The sequence below is a fragment of the Macaca nemestrina genome, chromosome X (assembly GCF_043159975.1).
Source record: "Macaca nemestrina isolate mMacNem1 chromosome X, mMacNem.hap1, whole genome shotgun sequence".
Taxonomy (NCBI): Eukaryota; Metazoa; Chordata; class Mammalia; order Primates; family Cercopithecidae; genus Macaca; species Macaca nemestrina.
This window is the reverse complement of record NC_092145.1, coordinates 30,165,764-30,186,666: the sequence shown is the minus strand read 5'-3', so window position 1 is coordinate 30,186,666 and position 20,903 is coordinate 30,165,764. Positions and strand designations below refer to the sequence as shown.

General features: G+C 34.9%; 1 pseudogene; it reads right to left on the bottom strand.

Annotated features, from left to right (window-relative positions):
- Positions 1 to 4,689: 4,689 nt before the first annotated feature.
- LOC139360667 (histone-lysine N-methyltransferase SETMAR-like) lies at positions 4,690 to 14,005 on the bottom strand (annotated as a pseudogene).
- Between the last annotated feature and the right edge of the window lie 6,898 nt (positions 14,006 to 20,903).

The window sequence follows — 20,903 nt, the reverse complement described above, 5'->3', positions numbered from 1 at the left end:
CTTTCTACTGAAGATATGAGTAGTTTACACACCACAATTACAGTGTTATAATATTCTGTGTTTGTCTGTGTTGTTATTACCAGTGAGTTTTGTACCTTCAGAAATTTATTATTGCTCATTAATGTCCCTCTCTTTGGATCAAAAGACTACCTTTAGCATTTTTTGTAGGACAGGTCTGGTGTTGATGAAATCCCTCAGCTTTTGTTTATCTGGGAAAGTATATATTACTTGTTCACGTTTGAGGGATGTTTTCACTGGATATAGTATTCTAGGGTAAGAGGTTTTTCTTTTTTTCTTCAGCATTTTAAATATGTCATGCCATTGTCCTCTGCTTGTAAGTTTGCTACTGAGAAGTCTGCTGCCAGATGTATTGGCATTCCTTTGTATGTTATTTGTTTCTCTTCTCTTACTGCTTTTAAGATTATTTCCTTGTCCTTGATCTTTGGGAGTTTGATTATTAGATTCCTTTAAGTAATAATCAAAGTCTTGCTTGGGTTAAATTTTTTTGGTGTTCTATCATCTTTTTGTACTTGAATGTTGATATATTTTTCTAGGTTTGGAAAATTATCTGATATTATTCTTTTGAATAAAATCTCTACCCTTATTTCCTTCTCTACCTTCTCTTTATGGTCAATAACTTTTAGATTTACCCTTTTGAGGCTATTTTTTAGACCCTGTAGGCACGCTCCATTGTTTTTTATTCGTTTTTCCTTTGTCTCCTCTGAGTGCGCATTTTCGAGTAGCCTGTTTTTAAGCTAATTCTTTCTTCTGTTTGATTAATTCTGCTATTAAGAGGCTCTGATGCATTCTTCAGTATGTCAATTGCATTTTTCAACACCAGAATTTCTGCTGGATTCTTTTTAATTATTTCAATCTCTTTGTTAAATTTATCTGATGAAATTCTAAATTATTTCTCACTTTATATTGAATTTCTTTGAGTTTCCTCAACACAGGTAATTTGAATTCTCTCTCTGAAAGGTCACATATCTCTGTAGCTCCAGTATTTGTTTCTGGTGCCTTATTTAGTCCATTTGGTGAGCTCATGTTTCTGTGGATATTCTCCATGCTTCTGGAAGTTTGTTGGTGTTTGGGCATTGAAGAGTTAGGTATTTATTGTAATCTTTGAAGTCTAGTCTTGTTTGTACCCGTCTTTCTAGGGAAGATTTTCTAGATATTCAAAGGGACTTGGGTTTTGTGGTATGTGTTTTGGTCACTGTAGCCATACTTACCTTAGGTGGGGCATCCCATTCCCAGCAATGCTGTGGCTCTTACAGATTTGTAGAGGTACCACCTTGGTGGTCTTGGATAGCATCTGGAAGAATTCTCTGGATTACCAGGCAGAGATTTTTGTTCTCATCCCTTACTTTCTTCTAAACAAATGGAGTCTCTCTCTCTGTGCTGAGTGCCTGGATCTGGGGTAGGGATGCCATAGCACCCTTGTGGCTACCACTACTAGAAGTGCAGTTGGTTAGACTTGAAGTCAGCAGAGCACTGGATCTCCCCTATGGCCTGTGGTAACCACTGCCTGGCTACCATCTATGTTAACTCAAGGCTGTAATTTTCTACATTAAGCAGCTGATGGGGCCTGCCAGACTGTGTCCTTCCCTTCAGGGAGGCAGGTTTCCCCCTGGGCTCAAGTGAGTCCAGAAATGCCATCCAGGAGCCAGGGCCTGGAGTAGAAAACCTTAGTAATCTACCTAGTAGTCTATTCTTCTGTGGCTGAGCTGTCACCCGGGCCACAAGACAAAGTTCTTCCCACTCTTCCTTCCTCTTTACACTACAGAGGAGGCTGTTTCCATGGTCACTACTACCATAGTCCTGTGGTGAGTACTGCCTGACTACCTCCAGTGTTCAATCAAGTCTCAGGGTCCCTTCAGTGAGCTTGTGGTGAATGCGTCTAGGCCTGGGACTATCCATTTATGACATTGGGCTCCCCTCTGGTCTAAGAAAGGTCTAGAAATGCTGTCCAAGAGCCAAGGCCTAGAATCAAGGACCCCAGTGGTCTGCTTGTTGCTCTACCCCACTGTGGTCAAGGTGGTACCTAAGCTGCAAGTCGACGTCCCTCCTTTACTCTTCCCTTTCCTTTTCTCAAGAAGAAGGGATCCCTACCCATAGCCACTCAAACTGGAATTGTGCTGGGTTACATGACAACCCAGTGCATCTGTGAGTCTCACCCAAGGCCCACAACAATTATTACCTGGCATCACTGCTGGTTATTTGGGACCTAAGGACTCTTTAGTCAGCAGGTGATAAATCCTGCCAGGAATGAATCTTCCCCTTAAAGGCAGTTGGTTCCCTTCTGGGGCAGGATGTGTCTCAAAATGTCATGCAGGAGCTAGGGCCTAGAAAGGGAGCATCAGGACTCTGCCTGGTGCCTTATCCTACTGTGTTTGAGCTTGTATCCAAGTTGCCACACAAAATCTGCTTTACTCTTCACTCTCTGCTCCTCAAGCAGAAGGAGGGGGGTCTCTTTTGGAGTTATTAGCAGCACTGCCTGGAATTGGGAGAACAGTGGCACAAGCACTCCCTTGGTAGTCTTGGTTGGTGTCCCACTGGGTCACATGCATCCCAAGTCTACTGGCTTTGAGCCCAGCACAGCACCATGACTTTCCCAGGAATTGCAATCCTTGTGTCCTACTTTGCCTTTCATGTTTATTTAGGATTATGTGTCATTTTAGCTCACAGTGTTGAGGCCTGCTGGAACATGGGTTCTTAACACTGGGATGAGTGATTCTTCTCTGGAAAGAGCTGGCCCAAATACTCCCTCCATGGGTGCCAGCTGATTTCTGCCTGGTGTTGCTTTCTGCTGTGACAGGGGGGCACTGAGTTCCAATGCAAAGTTCCACAATGACTGCAATCTCTCTCCCCAAGTGTACAGATTCTCTCTCTTTGCCATGCAGCTGCCACCAGGGGATGGGTAGAATCAGCAATTCGAGACTATCTTTTCTACCATTTTTAGTGCCTCTTTCAGTGAAATGATGTTAAAAACAGGTACTGTGATGTCTCCTCTGACTTTTGCTTCTTATGAATGTGCTTTTTGGTGTAGTCAGTTGTTCATTTTGGTGTTGGGAGAGGGTGATCAGTGGAGGCTTCTATTCAGCCATCTTGCACTGCCTTCCACCTGGTTTTTATTTTTATGGGTGGACAATGTTCCATTGTATGGAGGAGAATGTGGCATTCAAGGTACCATTTTAAAAGCAGACACAAGACCCTCATCAGAAATCAAACCTGCTTGCACCTTGATTTAAAAATTCCCAGCCTCCAGAACTGTTAGAAATTCACTTTTTCTTTATAATTTACCCAGATTGTGGCATTCTATTGTACAAGCTCAAAATAGACTAAGAAAAATGCACATGTATTTTTTTCCTTTTTAAAAAATCAATTATATACAATCACCTGTATATAATTGTATTGTTTAATCTATAATGTATTGAAAGGTAGTATATTTGATAACAGCACTACGGAGGTTAAGTGAGAGCAAAGTTGTATTGGAAAGCAAATAATACCTGATAATAAGTTGAGCCCACAGAAATAGATAAGATAGTCATAAATGTGAAATAAGAAGGCAAATATAATAACTAGTATAAACACATACATGTTCTCCTTTCTTTCCTCAGCTTCTTAAATAGACATACATTTATTTAGGTAATAATTACAACACTGTATTGTTAATTTTCCAATGTATATAGCTTAAATATATATAACAATATTAGCACTTAAAGTGGAAGAACGAGGAGAGCTGTGTAGGAGTACCATATGTATATCCCACTGGAATAAAGTTTATACAATTCTGAAGAAAGATTCTGATAAGTTAAGATGTATATGGTAAGTCTTATAGGGAACACTAAGAAATAACTTTACAAAGTGAAAAATCATTACAGTAATTCAAATATGACATTAGAAAATATTTACTTAATGCAAAGGGAAGTAGTAAAAGAAGAATTGAGAAATAAATATGGTATGAGATACATAGAAAACCAAGTGTTAAATAGCAGGCATAAATCCAACTATATCTTCATTAACATTAATTGTGAATGGACTAAAATTGCAGTCAGAAGGCAAGGATTCTCAGATTGGATAAAAATAGTGAGATTCAACTACACTGTCTAACAACCTGGCATCTATCAATGGATGAATGGATTTTTTAAAACATGGTATATATACTCAATGGATTACTATTCAGCCATGAAAACAGGAAATTCTGTCATTGGTAACAACATGAATGAACCTAGAGGACATTACGTTAAATTAAATAAGCCAGGTACATGAGATGAACTTTTGATTTAAAGATACAAATAGGTTGAAAATAAAATGATAAAATAAGATACATCATTTCATCAGCAATCACAAGAAAGCTCTAGTAGTTAAAGAGTAGTTCTCACTTATTCATGGTTTTGCTTTCCATAGTTTCAGTTACCTAAGGTCAACTTCAGTCTAAAAATATTAAGCAAATAATTCTAGAAATAAACAGTTTTTAAGTTTTAAACTGTGCTCTGCTGAGTAGTGCGATAAAATCTCACACCATCCTGCTTCATCACATTCAGGAAGTGAATCATCTCTTTGTCCAGCATATCCATGCTGTATGTACTCCCCACCCATTAGTCACTTAGTATTAGGGTGATGCAAGAGTAAATGCAGTTTTGGACCATGAATTTTAAATTATTACAACTAGGCTCAAACACATCTTTATTAATCAAAATAGAAACCATTACAATCAACACATTTTTGCCAGCAAGAGGTGAGTTTGTTTATTCCCATAGTGTAAAAATTCATGCTTTGGCATTCAACAAACTCTTGGAAATAATTTTCTGAATCCTGCTGGTTGTGGAAGCATTCTCCCTGCAAAAAGTTGTCGAGATGCTTGAAGAAGTGGTAGTCGGTTGGAGAGAGGTCAGGTGAATATGGCGCATGAGGCAAGATTTCATAGCCCAATTCGTTCAACTTTTGAAGCATTGGTTGTGTGACATGTGATCAGACATTGTCGTGGAAAAGAACTGGGTCCTTTCTGTTGACCAATGCCAGCTGCAGGCATTGCAGTTATCAGCGCATCTCATCAATTTGCTGAGCAAACTTCTCAGATGTAATGGTTTTGCCAGGATTCAGAAAGCTGTGGTGGATCAGACAGGCAGCAGACCACCAAACAGTGACCATGACCTTTTTTGGTGCATGTTTGGCTTTGGGAAGTGCTTTGGAGCTTCTTCTTGGTTCAACCACAGAGCTGGTCATCACTGGTTGTAGTATAAAATCCACTTTTCATCACACATCACAATCCTACTGAGAAATGGTTTGTTGTTGTTGCGTAGAATAAGAGAAGACGACATTTCAAAATGACAGTTTTTAATATTTTCGGTCATTTCATGAGGTATCCACTTGTTGAGCTTTTTCACCTTTCCAATTTGCTTCAAATGTTGAATGACCATAGAATGGTCAACACTGAGTTCTTCGCAACTTCTCATGTAGTTGTAAGAAGATCGGCTTCAATGATTGTTCTCAATTGATCGTTCTGTCAACTTCTGATGGCTGGTCACTATGCCCCTCATCTTCAAGGCTCTCATCTCCTTTGCAAAACTTCTTGAACCCCCACTGCACTGTACGTTTGTTGGCAGTTCCTGGGCCATATGTGTTGTTGATGCTGCGAGTGGTCTCCCCTGCCTTATAACCCATTTTGAACTCGAATAAGAAAATCTCTCGAATCTGCTTTTTTGTCTAACATCATTTTCACAGTGTAAAATAAACATAAAGTAAACAGCAAGTAATAAGTCATTAGCAAAAAACACAAAGTGATAAATGTCCATTAAAATGATGTATAACATAACCACATTTAAGAATGTATTCTAATATCAAACAGTAAATTCCAAAAATGCAAAAACCGCAATTACTTTAAAAATTCCTAGCTATGGCTAATAGGGATGAATGAAAATTAAGACACAACATAGTAAAATTCATGAAACGCAGCCACAGTACCTATCTCAATTATCAGATCAACTTTTGTGGTATTGCAGTGCTTGTCTTCGGGTCACCCTTGTTTTACTTAATTATTACCTCAAAGTGTAAAAGTAGTGATGCTAGTATTTTGTTATAATTGTTCTATTTCATTATTAGTTATTGTTGTTTATCTTTCACTGTGCTTAATTTATAAATTAAACTTTATCATATGTATGTATGTATAGAGAAAAACAGTACAGTTGGCCTTATGTATCTGTGGTTCTGCATCTGCAGATTCAACCAACCAATGATAGAAATTACAGTATTTACAAGATGTGGTGTCTGCAGATACAGAGGGCTGACTTTTCATATCTACAGGTTCTGCAGGGCTAACTGAGGAACTTCAGCAGCCACAGATTTTAGTATCCGTGCAGGAGTCTTAGAACCAATCTTCTGTGAATACTGAGTGATGACTGTATATACAGGATTTGGTAATATCTTTAGTTTCAGGCATCCACAGGACGTCTTGAAACATGTCCTCCATGATAGGGGGAACTACTGCACTAGTATTAGAAGAAGAACACTTTAAACCATGAAATGCCTTTAGCTATAAAGAGGAACTTTTACAATGCTAAAATGTTTAATCCGTCAAGAGGTTGTAATAATTATAAGCACAGATGCACCTAAGAACAGAAATCCAGAATGTGTGAAACAAAGGCTGACTGAATTGAGGTTGGAAATAGACAATTCAATAATAATGCCCGGAGACTTCAGTGCCCAACTTTCAATATTAAATAGAACAACTAGAAAGAAGATCAACACAGAAATAAAGGACTTGAACAACAATAATACACAAACAAGACCTAACAGACATCTGTAGGACTTTCCACCCAACTATAGCAGAACATACGTTCTTCTTAAATGCACATTAAACATATTCCAGGATAGAAAAAGGCAAGGTAATAATACAAGCCTTAATAAGTTTAAAGAAATGAAATAATATAAAGTATGCTCTCCTTATCACAGTGGATTGAAATTGAAAATTAGTAACAGAAATATATTTGGAGAATTTACAAATATGTGAATATTAAACAACACATTATCAAGTAACTAATGGTTCAAAGATAAAATCACAAGGGAAATTTGAAAATACATTGAGATGAACAAAAATGAAGGCACAACATAATAAAATTCATGGGACACAGCCAAAGTAGTGCTTAGAGGAGTATTTGCAGCTAAAAACACCTACATTAAAGAAGAGGAAATATCTCAAAAAAGAGATAACTTTCTATCTTAAGAGACAGGAAAAAGAAGAACAAACTAAAGCCAGAACAAAGAGAAGAAAAAGAAATAACTAAGTTTGTAGCAGAAAATTAATGAAATAAAAAATAGAAACACAATAGAGAAAATCAATGAAACTAGCAGTTGATTTTATTTGAAAAGATCAAGAAAACAGTAGCTACATTTACCAAGAAAAAAAGAGGAAAAATTTAATTGCTAAAGTCATAAATGAAAGAGAAGATATTACTACCAATCTTACATAAATAAAAAGAATTATAAAGTAATTATGTGAACAACTGTATGCCAACAAAATAGAACATACAGATAAAATGGTCAAATTCCTAGAAAGAGGCAAAATACCTAAAGTGAATCAAGAAAAAACAGAAATTCTTAAAACACCTATAACAGAAGGATTGGATTAGGTATCCTCCAGCTACCATCATACAAAATAGTGAAAGAGTGAATGTTTTTTCCCCTAAGATCAGGAACAATCTTGTTTGCTTTCACCACTTCTACCCAATAGTGTACTATGGAATAGAATAGTACACTATTTGCCTAGCTATGGCAAGTAGGGAAGAAAAAGAAAGAAAATTTACCCACAATAGAAAGGAAGCATTAAAAGAATCTTAATTTGAAAACTATGTGATGTTAAAAGTATATAGACAATCCTTAGGAATCCCCTAAAAATTATTAGAACTAATACATGAGTTCAGCAAGGTTGCAAGACACATAATATAGGAAAATCAGTTGTGTTTCTATACAATATTAATAAACAAACCAAGATTAAACTAAGAAAACAATTTCATTTGTAAAGGTATATAAAGTACTTAGAAATAAATTTAACAAAAGAAGTGCAATTCTTATATACTCAAAAACCACAAAGTGTCATTGAAGAAATTAAAAACCTAAAGCAATGAAAATATATTCTCTGTGCATGGATTGGAAAACTTAATGTTGTTAAAATGGCAATATTCCCCAAATTAATTAATAGATTAAACACAATCTCTATCAAAATTTCAGTTGCCTCTTCTGCAGATATTGACATGTTGATCATAATATTCATATAGAAACTCAAGAGACCGACAATAACAATCAAGTTGAGGGACTCACACTTCCTAACTTTAAAACTTACTACAAATCTATAGCAATCAAGACAGCATAGTGCTGGAATGAGGACAGACATAGAGATAAATGGAATAAAATGGAGAGTACAGAAATAAACCCACACATTTAAGTCCAGTTGATTTTCAACAAGAGTTTCATGACAATTCAATGGGGGAACGAATAGTCTTTTTAACAATTGGAATTAGGACAACTGTATATCTACACCCTTATGTCACACCATATTAAAATTTAACTTGAAGTGGATTAAAGATTTAAGAGTAAGAGCTGAAAGTATAAAGCTCTTAGTAGAAAACATAAGTGTAAATCTTCATGTTGTTGGATTAACATATGAGGATTTTAAGATATGAGGCCAAACATATATGCAACAAAAATAAAATCAATAAATTGGAAAGCATGAAAATGAAACAAAACAAAAGAAAACAAAGCTTTGTGCTTCATAAGACATTATCAAGAAAATGAATAGACAACCAACATTATCAGACATGAGGGAAATGCAAATAAAAACCACAGTCAAATCCAGCTTCACATCCACTAGACTGGAATGATGAAAAGATAATAACAAGTATTGGTGAGAACATGGAGCAATTGGAACCTTTATATACTGTTGACGTGAATGTAAAATGATGCCTCTGTTTTTGAAAACAATCAGGCAGTCCCTCAAATGGTTAAACACAGAGTTAACATCCTATAGACAATCCATTCCTAGGTGTATAACCAAGGAAAGTGAAAATATGTCTATTAAAAAACATGTATAGGAATGTCTATAGCAGCACTATTCATAATAGCCAAAAGTTGAAAACAACTCAAGCATTCACCAATTGAATGGATAAATAAAATGTGATATATCTATATAATGCAATATTATTCAGTCAATAAAAAGGAATGAAGTGCTGATATATGCTACAACATGGATGAACCTCGGAAAGATTATGCTAATGAAAGAAACCAGACATAAAAGGCCACATATTGTATGATTTCTTTCAGTTGAAATGTCTATATGGGGCAAATGTATAGAGATAGGAAGTATAACAATTGTTGCCAAGAGGTCCTGGGGTTGTTGAGATGGTAAGTCACTGCTAAAGGGTATGGGATTTCTTTCTGGGAAAATGACAATATTCTAAAATTCATTTTGGTGATAAATGTACACTTCTGTGAATACATGAAAATCAACTTAATTATATGCTTTAAATAATTTAATTTTGTGGGATATGACATATATTTCAATAAGCTGTTCAAAAATGGATAAAAGATACAAAGTTAGTAACAAAAACGTAAATGTAAATAATAAATGCATGAAAAAATCCTAAAATAATTCACGAATAAACATAAATCAAGCAATTTTATTAAATTGTTGATTAATGGATTTAGATCAGCCTTGTAGGAGGTCATGAGGGACCTGCCAACATGATATTAGTTCTTGCCTTGAATTTCAGTATTTGGTTCATGACTTGAATGAAGCCATAAACAAAACAAAACAAAATACTTCTCAAATTTAATGCATGAAATAAAGCTGACAGAAATTGATATTATTGAATTATATTTTATTTAAAAAGTCAACATGCTTCAAATGATGATCCACCATTGATATAATATTTTGTAAAAAATAAAATCTAAGTGCTGTTCTTAGATAACAATGTTAACTATATGCATAAAGTATGAAGCAGGAATAGCCTGATAGCCTTCTAAATAACAAAGACCTAAAGGTTTTTGTTTACTGTAAGCACAATATGCTATTACAGTGACAATGTGAATGCAAAAAATAAAAAATATACACAGTCACAGAGGCCTGCACAAGTTTAGGGTACTTCATTAATGTCTAATATTCTAAACAAGTGGAAGAAATAACAGTGTCATAATACTCTACAGTGGCAAAACCACACCTTCCACATTATATTCAGCTCTAGGTATCAAATTTCAAGACTGACAATGACAAACTGGAACCTATCCAGGATTGGTGACAAGAATGGAAAAGCATCTGAAAATGTAAGGAAAGGTTGTGGGAACTGAAGATATTTAGCCTAGGGCAGAAAACAGGGAAGAATAGTGGTCTCCAAATATTTGAAGGACTGCCATGTGGAAAAGGAATTACATTTGTTTTTGCGTGGCATCAGAGGGATGAACTAAAACGAACAAGTAGAATTTTCACCATACATTTTGACAGTATAAGAAAAAAATTTCTGACCATTAATCATGTTTAATAATGGCTGATGTGTGATATCATAAGTTCCATTTCAGTGGAAATTTTAAAGCAGAGGCTATAAGCCTATCCTTCAAGGGTGTTGTAGGGTGGGTTTCTGCACTGGATGGGAGTTGTTCTAAAAGATGGAAAACAGTGTTTTTGAAACTTCAGAACAAATCCCATAGGGAGGGAATCTCAGGGATGGGGCCTGTCATTGTATCTTCTTAATAGCATAAGTGATTCTGGTATAAGTGGCTTACAGCCCCACTTTGAGAAACATTACTTAATTCATTATCAAATAATGATATGTAAAATTATGTTGTTTTCTGAAGTGAAAAGAGGAATTTGGCTGACATACAGAAATCAGCAAAATTTCGGTCAGTCTGAAATTGTCTATTAACTAAAAATATTTAAAAACCACTCTTGTAGTAATGTCAACCTAACCCATGAAAAAATGGCATAACTTGGTGAAAAAGATTCATTAGTTTTCATTATAGGCCAGATAAGAATACAAAGCATTGTGTACAACTTTTAAATGATAATCATTTCTGATTTTTTTTTTTTTTGTGGAGTTGGGAGCTTCATTGGCAACATTGATCTAGAGCAAATGGCTATGTTGTTTAATATCCTGAAAATACTCAATTTATTTTGCACTTCTTCCATATCCAAGATACGCTCTTTTTAAAAAGGGTCTTTGGCATAACCAGCATTCTTTGAATTATTATAGAACAAATGACTACTGGCAGGTAAGTTATTAAGAAGGAATTAAGTGTTGCCAGATAATTTAAAAAGATCTTTTGGTTTTCTTTACTCTAAATTTGCAAAAGAAAAGCAATTAAGAAATCGAAAATGAAACTTGAATACCAACATGTTACTTATTCTCATGAAACTTGGAAAAATTCATTCTTTATTTCCCTGTATATACTTTCTTACCACCATTAGTGCTCAAGTCTAGGGAGAAACAGAAAACTTGATTAATGTGAAGGAAGAGAAATAGTCTAAAATGAAGTTAGTTTTGTCTTTCTGTTCATGTAATTATTTGGGTACTTAACATCATTGTTTTGTCGTATTTACTTTTTTTTTTTTTTACTAACTATAAATAAGAGCCATTTATTAGGAGTCCCTTCTTCCATGTACTTTACCAGGCACTCACCTGCCCAAAGGAACCCACCTGCCCAATACTCTTGAAGCCAATTTTCCCTATGCCTGTGTTGTGTCTCAATCCCTTAGAGTTTTTCTAAGTGCCAGGTGATTACTAATGTAATATATGAATGTGTAAGTAATTCCTGGATGCATTATCCCCGAAGGAGTGACAAAGGGTAGATTTTTTGACTGTGTGGAAAGTCAACGGAATAAATAATTTCAAGTAATCAGATTCTGTTAGTGCTTCTCAAATCACCCTATCTACCAGTCTGCCCCAACTGCCTGGTCTATTAATTATTTGATGAGTCAGATCTTTTATCTCTCTTGGGAACAAGTCATTCCTTACGCTCAGCACCTTGGCACCTGGGTTCTGTGACAGCATTTCTGTGATTATAAGAAAGTGCCATGAATTCTCTCAAACTCTAAATACTTACTATGATTCTTTTGCTCACTTACTTACCAAAAAATGTCTTCCCCAAGAATATGAAAGGGAATATTGGGCACCAAGCCTATGACTGCATGATCTTTCCTCAAATTGGTTTCAGACCACTGAATTAATGTAGCAACTGAAGCCAGACTCTTTCTCTAGAGTCATCAACAGTTCAAAAAGGGATAAATCTATGCCCAGAGCAGAGCAACTGAACAGTTGCAAGAGAAAATTCCTACCCAAGAGAATGATATAGAATGTGTCATTTTTTTTGGATGATCTTTTATAGGGTGATCAAGAGGTTTTCATTTAGTGAATACATTTGCTCACTCAGTTTTGGAGAGTCGCCCTTCATTTATTCTTTCCCTTTGGAAGTACTTTCGAGTGCAAATTACTGCTATCAGAAGCCTTGAACTGAGAGGCTATTATTCTCCTTGCTCAGATTAAATTAATTTTGAACAGTTTAATGCAGCATGTCCAAGCTGCAAGTCCAAGTGGTGTCAAATCTATTTCTCTGCTTTTTTAAGCTGCACCTTCAAGGGCAGTATGATTCATGGTGAATGTGTTCTTCTAATGTCTTGCTAAGCGTTATTATTTTCTTTCATTTGCAAGTCATGAGGCTACAAATGTTAACCATTCTCCTCCTAACATTGTATAAAGAACGCATGATTTAAGCCAGGCTGATTTTCCAAAAGGGTGCTTATTACATTTACTTGCTTTACAAATGAAATAAAGAAAAATACTCTGGATCAAAGCAAGAAGTTTAGAAAGCTAATGAAACATTAGAAAGAGAACTGCTTTGAGAAGCACTGCAACATCATCACTGTTGTGTTAGAAAGGAATTATCTTGATCTAGGCTTATGTAATAAAATAAAAGGGTTTTAATGATTGGCTATATAATTCTGTTTGTGTTTTTACAGACTTGCAAAAAAAAAAAAAAAAAAAAGAATATAAATTTACTTATCTTCCTTCTTCCAGTTCAGGCAATCTACTGTCTCTCCAATATTCACTTTATCTAATGTGTCATTGAAATGCAGTAATGAAGTTTTCTCTGTGTTATTGTAGAGCAAACAGTCAAAAGGATGCCAATCGATTAATGACGGAATAGAAGATGTACTTTAAGCAGTTAGAGGCTTCAAAATCCTATCAACCTGTGTCTATATAAAGTACTTAAATTGTACAGTCCAAGACAGTCTTTTCTACAGCTCTAATCACCAGTTCTTTTTTTTTCTTTTCTTTTTTTTTTTTTTTTGAGACTGAGTCTGGCTCTGTCGCCCAGGCTGGAGTGCAGTGGCCGGATCTCAGCTCACTGCAAGCTCCGCCTCCCGGGTTTACGCCATTCTCCTGCCTCAGCCTCCCGAGTAGCTGGGACCACAGGCGCCCGCCACTTCGCCCGGCTAGTTTTTTTTTTTTTTTTGTATTTTTTAGTAGAGATGGGGTTTCACCGTGTTAGCCAGGATGGTCTCGATCTCCTGACCTCGTGATCCGCCCGTCTCGGCCTCCCAAAGTGCTGGGATTACAGGCTTGAGCCACCGCGCCCAGCCTCTAATCACCAGTTCTATAGATTAAACAAATTAATGTTTTTACAGGTCTTGTATGAAGATTGATGAAAATACTATATTGCAGTTTTCCTTTGGAGTAACAAAGAGCCACAGATCAAGGACGTTTTCCTTTCAAAAGCTAAATAAGCACATTGCTCTTGTCATAGTATTTGCTTTTTTAACAGATGAAATAGACTTATGTGAACTTATTGACATAATAGAAATGAATAATTGTTATTCACAGTCCAAAAGATAAACATAATAATATAGTTTTATACAACATTGCTAAGAACCCTTTAGTACTTTATTAGTACCAAACACAAGAATCTGTAACCCATGAAGACTTACCTGGGATTCAAGCAACCATGTGAAGAAAGTCAACATAGTATTTAATAGTGTGGATAAAATAACAAAAAGACCCTATAGGAGATGGGATGTCGGACAGGCAGAAGAGGAACTAGAGGGGCTGTCATATGAGTACAGAACACAGAGAACTGAAAGCCATATCTTATAAGATAAATGAAAGGAGACAAACACAGTATAAATAGACTTGTTCAATAAATGCTAGAATGTCAGAGTTAATGGGCATTCTTTGAAGTTGGAAGACATTAGCAGTTAGCATATTGGAAGTGACTATGCTTGAATTTCAATTTCACCAGTTCTTAGCTGCATTATCTTGGGCAAATTATTTAAATACTCAGTACCTCCGTTGTCTTATTTGCATAGTGGAAGTAATCATAATAAGACTTACCTCATAAGTTTGTTTTGAATATTAAATGGGTTAAGAAATGTAAAGTGCTTAGCACAATGTATAGCATATGGTAATCACTATGTAAATGTTAGTTATTATTGTTTTAAAAGAAAGTGTGATTGAATGCAAAATGGTAATCAAGGTATACAATTTAATTATCCTACAAGGTGGCAGAGAAAAAAACTATAAATAACTTCTACAAAGGTTTAGATTAAAGAATGAAACCTCCATCATGGATTATTAAAGCCAAGGAAGTTAGGGTAAGTTCCTGACTTCCGATGTTGATGTCAAGGACAGCCAAGTTTTTTTGCCAGTTTGTGTCTAGGCTTCCTAGAACTTTATGTAGCTTGATAGAAGTTCCTTGTGGTATAATGTAAACTGAATTATGCAAGTAGTCAGAAAACCTAGATTTCTGTACTGACTTTGACATTTAAAAGTTAAAACTTTAGGAAGCTTGTTCAATTTTTAAATTCCTTAAATGCAAAATCAGAATAATTATACCTTCCTCCCACACAGAATGATGTTATGAAGGTTAAATCAAATAAAAACATATGTGAAAGGGTTATGTAGATGATGAAATACTCTGCAAAGACAAGGCATTATTCTTATATTCTATCACAGAATCTCATAAAATACACGGTGACTTTTTGGGTGATCTGACTTCTACTTCTTACTTTACTCAATCCAGTTGAGAATTTTGCAGTCCTTATCTTACTGTACTTCTTTGCAGAACTTGACACTGTTCACCATTCACTTCTTGAAATTCTCCTATCAGTTGTTCCTGGACACTATTTTTTGCTGCTTCCCTTTATATCTTTCTTAATATCCCTTCTTAGTCTGTTTCCATCACTCTACTTGCTCTACTCACTCTCAATAATTTTTGTCTTTTTTTTCATTTTACACTTTGTTAGGTGATGGCAAACCAATCCTCCTTATATGCATTAGTCAGGGTCTTCCAGAGAGTTAGAATTAATAGGATGTGAAAACAAAGAGACTTATAATAAAGAATCGGTTCATGTGATTATGGAGTCTGCCAAGTTCAAATTCTGTAGGATGGGTCAGCAGGCTGAAGACCCCAGGAGAGTTAATGCTGCAGTTCCAGTCTGAAGGCTATCTGCTATAGAACCAGGAAGAGCTGGGGTTTCAGGATAAGTCTGAAGGAAGTCTGTTGGTGGATTTTGTCTTGCCCAGGGGAGGCTGATCATTATGTTCTATTCAGTATGTTCTATTCAGGCATTCAACTGAATGAGGTACATCCACTTTACAGAGGTCAATTTAACTTACTCGAAGTTTACCAATGTAAATGCTCACCTCGTCAAAAAACATCCTCACAGAATAATGTTTAACCATATCTGGGCACCCTGTGGCCCAGCTAAGTTGATAAATAAAATTAACTATCATATTATACAATAGCATGACTTTTGAATCAATACCTCCAGGGCTGATGACCTCTTTTCCTTGAAACTTATATTTCTGTTTCTATCTGGGTATCTCCATTTGGGTGTCCTTAAGGCACATAAAATTGTTCAAAAGTGAACTCAGTGTTTCCCTCCCTCTATCCATTCCCCAGCTCTCTTCATTCTTTTTTCATATTCTCATTCCTAGCTAATGATTCAAAAATCATAGAGTCACTCTTGACTTCCACCTTTCCCTAACAAATGTAGAATTAGTCAACAATGACTTTAGATTTTACCTCCCAAATCATTTTCGGAGCTGTCTCTGCCTTTCCATATTTATGGTTACTTCCTCAATTAAAAGTTTCAAAGTTTGAATTATTGCAGCTTTATACTAATTTGTCATTGTCTCTGGTATTTATCCTCTCTAATGTTTATTATTATTATTATAATCAAATCTGGTTATGCAATTTCTTTACTTAAAATTGCTCAGTCCATCCTCATTCTTAATAGGATATCATATAAAATTTTGACTTTCTACATAAGTCTTCTGTGATTAAACTAAACTGAGTGACTGCTACTTCCTAAACAATGATGGTTTTATCTTTACTCTCATCTGTCTTTCCTACATATAAGATTTATTAAGATGCTTAGTCATAGAATTACCATCATTTTCTGACCACACTCAAATCCAAAGCATGCCCTGTTTCCTTAGACCTTCCACAATATTACCCAACCAAAGCCCAAATCTTTTTAAAAACTTCTTAATAGCTTCTTACCAAAGACACCAGAATGAGTAATAAATCCAAGTTGTTGGATTATCGTTTTAGTGGTCTTTGGCTGAAGGGTATAAGCAATATAATGAACCTGTTACTGAAAATGTGTATAAAAATGAAATTTAGTTATAGTTAAAATTTACTTAAAAGATATATAATTTAGAATGAATCCTTTTATGAAATGAGCAGTCACAGATTGACTGATCAGTCATATAAACCTGCTTATAGTTGTTAAATTTGCATAAAGTGAGGCCTTTCCTATCTTTGAAATTCAGTGCAATACATGGCTGGCAAAGACAATCTTAAAAACTTTCTCAGTGTTTTAGACTGTTGCAATGATATTACTTTTACAAGGAAAATAGGAAGACTCAGTGAAAGGGTTATATGTGTCTTTCTCTCCTAGGACAACAAATCAAATATAACACAAGATACAAATCAAACACTGGATCTGTCAAAATGAGATGAATATAGTGATTCTCAATGCAACTAATATTATTCTTTCAAAAGAAGATAATTCACTTCAAAAATCTATTCAAAAAACTAAAACCTTTATATATAGGATACACAGCTTCAGTTTTATTTTTAAAGTGGTATATAACTTTCTTGGTTTAGTGTCATGAACGATGCTAGATTCAAGATTTGCAATACATTTTCTGCTATTATATGTTAGAAGTTTTTAGTTGATAAATTACTGGTAGAATTAGTGTACTCTACATAAATTAAATCATTCTGATAAGATCCATGTATCATTAGTTCTATTTAGGTTTATATGCATCTTCATATTAATACACTCTTTATGTTTTAAGGCAAACATTTCGCCAAAAAATTCAACTAGTAGATTCACTTTCACCAACAGCCCACAACAGCCAAACTGGTTAATTCTGGTTAAGAAATGTCTAGTAATAGTGAACCAAATTGGTGCCTTAATCTTAGTTGCAGTGGTCTTTTTGGAGAGCGATTAGCCTAGGCTACCATAAAAAAGCACAACTTTCCACAATTGGATGTAGTTGAAAATTTTTTAAAAAAATTATAGTAGAGAGCACATAACATAAAATTTACCATCTTCATGATTTTTAAGTGCACACTTCAGTCATGTTAAGAACAATCACAATGTTGTATAACAGATCTCCAGATCTTTTTAATGCTGCAAAACTGAAACTCCATACCCACTGAAGAAAAACTTCCAATTTTTCCCTCTCCCTGCTTTACATGATCACCATTCTACTTTCTATTTCTATGAATTTGACTACATTAGATAAAACGTATGTTTGAAACTATATGGTATTTGACTTTTGTGACTGGCTTATTTTATTAGGAATAATGTCCCCAAATTTAATCCAGGTTACAGTCTTAGGCAGGAGTCCTTTCCTTTTTAAGACCGAATAATATTCCATAGTATACGTATAACATTGTGTTTATCCATTCAATCAAGGGTTACTTCCACCTCTTGGCTAGTATAAATAATAATGCTATTAACATGGGTGTGAATTGTTGTTTCAATTTTTTTGTGTATATACCCAGAATTGAAATATCTGCATCGTGTGGTAGCTCTATTTTTAGTTTTTTTTTGATGAATGGATATAGTTTTCAGGGCCACAAGACTGAAAAAGTCAAATATATAATGCAACTCTTAGTATATTTTTGAGGAAGTGAACCACTGAATTTTCTTAGAGTTAGGAAATGTACAGCTTCAAAAACTTCCCTAGTGGAAAAAAATAAGTCTGGCATGCAGAAATAAAATTGAAACTAGAGACATAGACAAGTAAGTTACATATTTGGAGAGGCAAATATGTTATATCAATTTCTTTAAGGCTTTGACTTTCTGAGAATAAAACTGTATTTCTCCTGCATACATTACAGTAGCCATATTTTTGTTTTCTTTTTTTAAATTTTTTTTCCTTCCAGAAAATAACAATGCCTTCTATATTCAGTGCCTTTTTACATTCAAAGGTGTGGATCTTGCCAGTAAAAGTTTGTACTGAGTTTATTTCTGCTATTGTGGATGGTGATGATGATGATGATGATGTGTGTGTGCATGCTTCTTCTTGAACTTTTTCCTAAAAATGATGAAATTATATTTCCTTCATATCTTCAGCCTGTGAAATCTAACCACATTATTTTAAGTGTATTTATTTAAATAATATAAATGATTTCTTAAAACATAGCACCCACTAGTTTTATTATTCTTTGTTAAAATTATTTTGTGAGTACATAGTAGGCACATATGTTTATGAGGTACATGAGATGTTTTGATACAGGAATGCAATATGAAATAAGCACATTATGGAGAAAGGGGTATCCCTCGCCTCAAACATTTTTCCTTTGAGTTACAAATAATCCAGATGCATTATTTTTAAATGTAAAGTTATTATTGACTATAGTCATCCTACTGTGCTATCAAATAGTAGGTCTTGTCGTTCTTTCCAGTTTTTTGTACTAATTAACCACTGCCACATCCCACCTGAACCACCCACTACCCTTCCCAGCTTTTGGTAGCCATCCTTCTATTCTCTATGTCCATGGGTTCAATTAATTTGAGTTTTAGATTCCACAAATAAGTGAGAACATGCAGTGTTTGGCTTTCTGTGCCCTACTTATTTCACTTAACACAACGATCTCCAGTTACAAATGACAGGATATTATCCTTTTTGATGGCTGAATAATACTCCATGGTGTATACATACTGCATTTTCTTTATCCATTCATCTGTTGATGGACACTTAGGTTGCTTCCAAATCTTAGCTATTGTAAACAGCGTGGCAATAAACGCAGGAGTGCAGGTATCTCTTTGATAAACTGACTTTCTTTGATTGGGGTATATATCCAGCAGTGAGATTGTTGGATCATACAGTAGCTCAATTTTCAGTTTCCTGAGGAACCTTTAAACTGTTCTCAATAGTGGTTGTACTAACTTATATTTCCATCAACAGTGTACTAAAGTTACCTTTTCTCCACATCATTGCCAGCGTTTGGTAATGCCTGTCTTTTGGATATAAGTCATTTTAACTGAGAAGAGATCATATCTCATTGTAGTTTTGATTTGCATTTATCTAATGATCAGTGATGTTGGGTGCGTTTTCATATGTCTGTTTGCCATTTATATGTCTTTTTTTGAGAAATGTCTATTCAAATCTTTTGCCCATCCTTTGATTGGATTATTAGTTTCTTTGAGAGTTGTTTGAGCTCCTTAAATACTCCTGTTGTTAATCCCTTGTGAGATGGATACCTTGCAAATATTTTCTCCCATTAAGTGGGTTGTCTCTTACCTTTGTTGACTGTATCCTTTGCTGCAGAGAAGCTTTTTAACTTGATGCAATCCCATTTATCCATATTTTCTTCAAATGCCTGTGTTTGTGGGGTTGCTCAAGAAGTCTTTGCCTAAACCAGTGTCCTGGAGATTTTCCCCAAACTTTTCTTGTAGTCGTTTCACAGTTTGAGATCTTCGATTTAAGTCTTTAGTCCATTTTGATTCTATTTTTGTATAATGTGAAAGACAGGAGTATAGTCTCATTCTTTTGAATATGGATATTCAGTATTCCCAGAATCACTTATTGAAGAAACTGTCTTTTCTCCAGTGTTTGTTCTTGGCACTTTTGTCAAAAATGAGTTCACTGTAGGTGTGTGGAATTATTTCTGGGTTCCCTATTCTGTTCCATTGGTCTGTGTGTCTGTTTTTAATCCGGTATCATGCTGTTTTGCTTATTATAGCTCTGTAGTATAATTTGAAGTCAGGTAATGTAATTCCTCCAGTTTTGTTCTTTTTGATTAGGATAGTATTGGCTATTCTGGGTCTGTTGTGGTACCATATAAATTTTAGAATTTTTTTTCTGTTTTTGTGAAGAATGTCATTGGTACCTTGATAGGGATTGCATTGAGTCTGTAGATTGCTTTTGATGGTATGGACATTTTAACAATATTAATTCTTTCAATTCATGTACATGGAATATTTTTCCATTTTTGGTGTCCTCTTCAATTTCCTTCATCAGTATTTTATATTTTCATTATAGAGAGGTTTCACTTCTTTGGTTAATTCCTAGGTATTTAGTTTTATGTGTAGCAATTGTAAATGCATTTTCTTTCTTTCTCATGTTGTTCACTGTTCGCATATAAGAATGCTGCTGAGTTTTGTATGTTGATTTTGTATCCTGCAAATTTACTGAATTTGTTTATCAGTTTCAATAATTTTCTTATTGAGTATTTAGGTTTTTCCAAATATAAGATTATATCATCAGCAAACAAGAATAATTTGACTTTTTCCTTTCCCACTTGGATGTCCTATATATCTTTCTCTTTCTTAATTGCTCTTAGTAGGACTTTCTGTACTATGTTGAATAACAGAAGTGAGAGTGGGCATCCTTGTT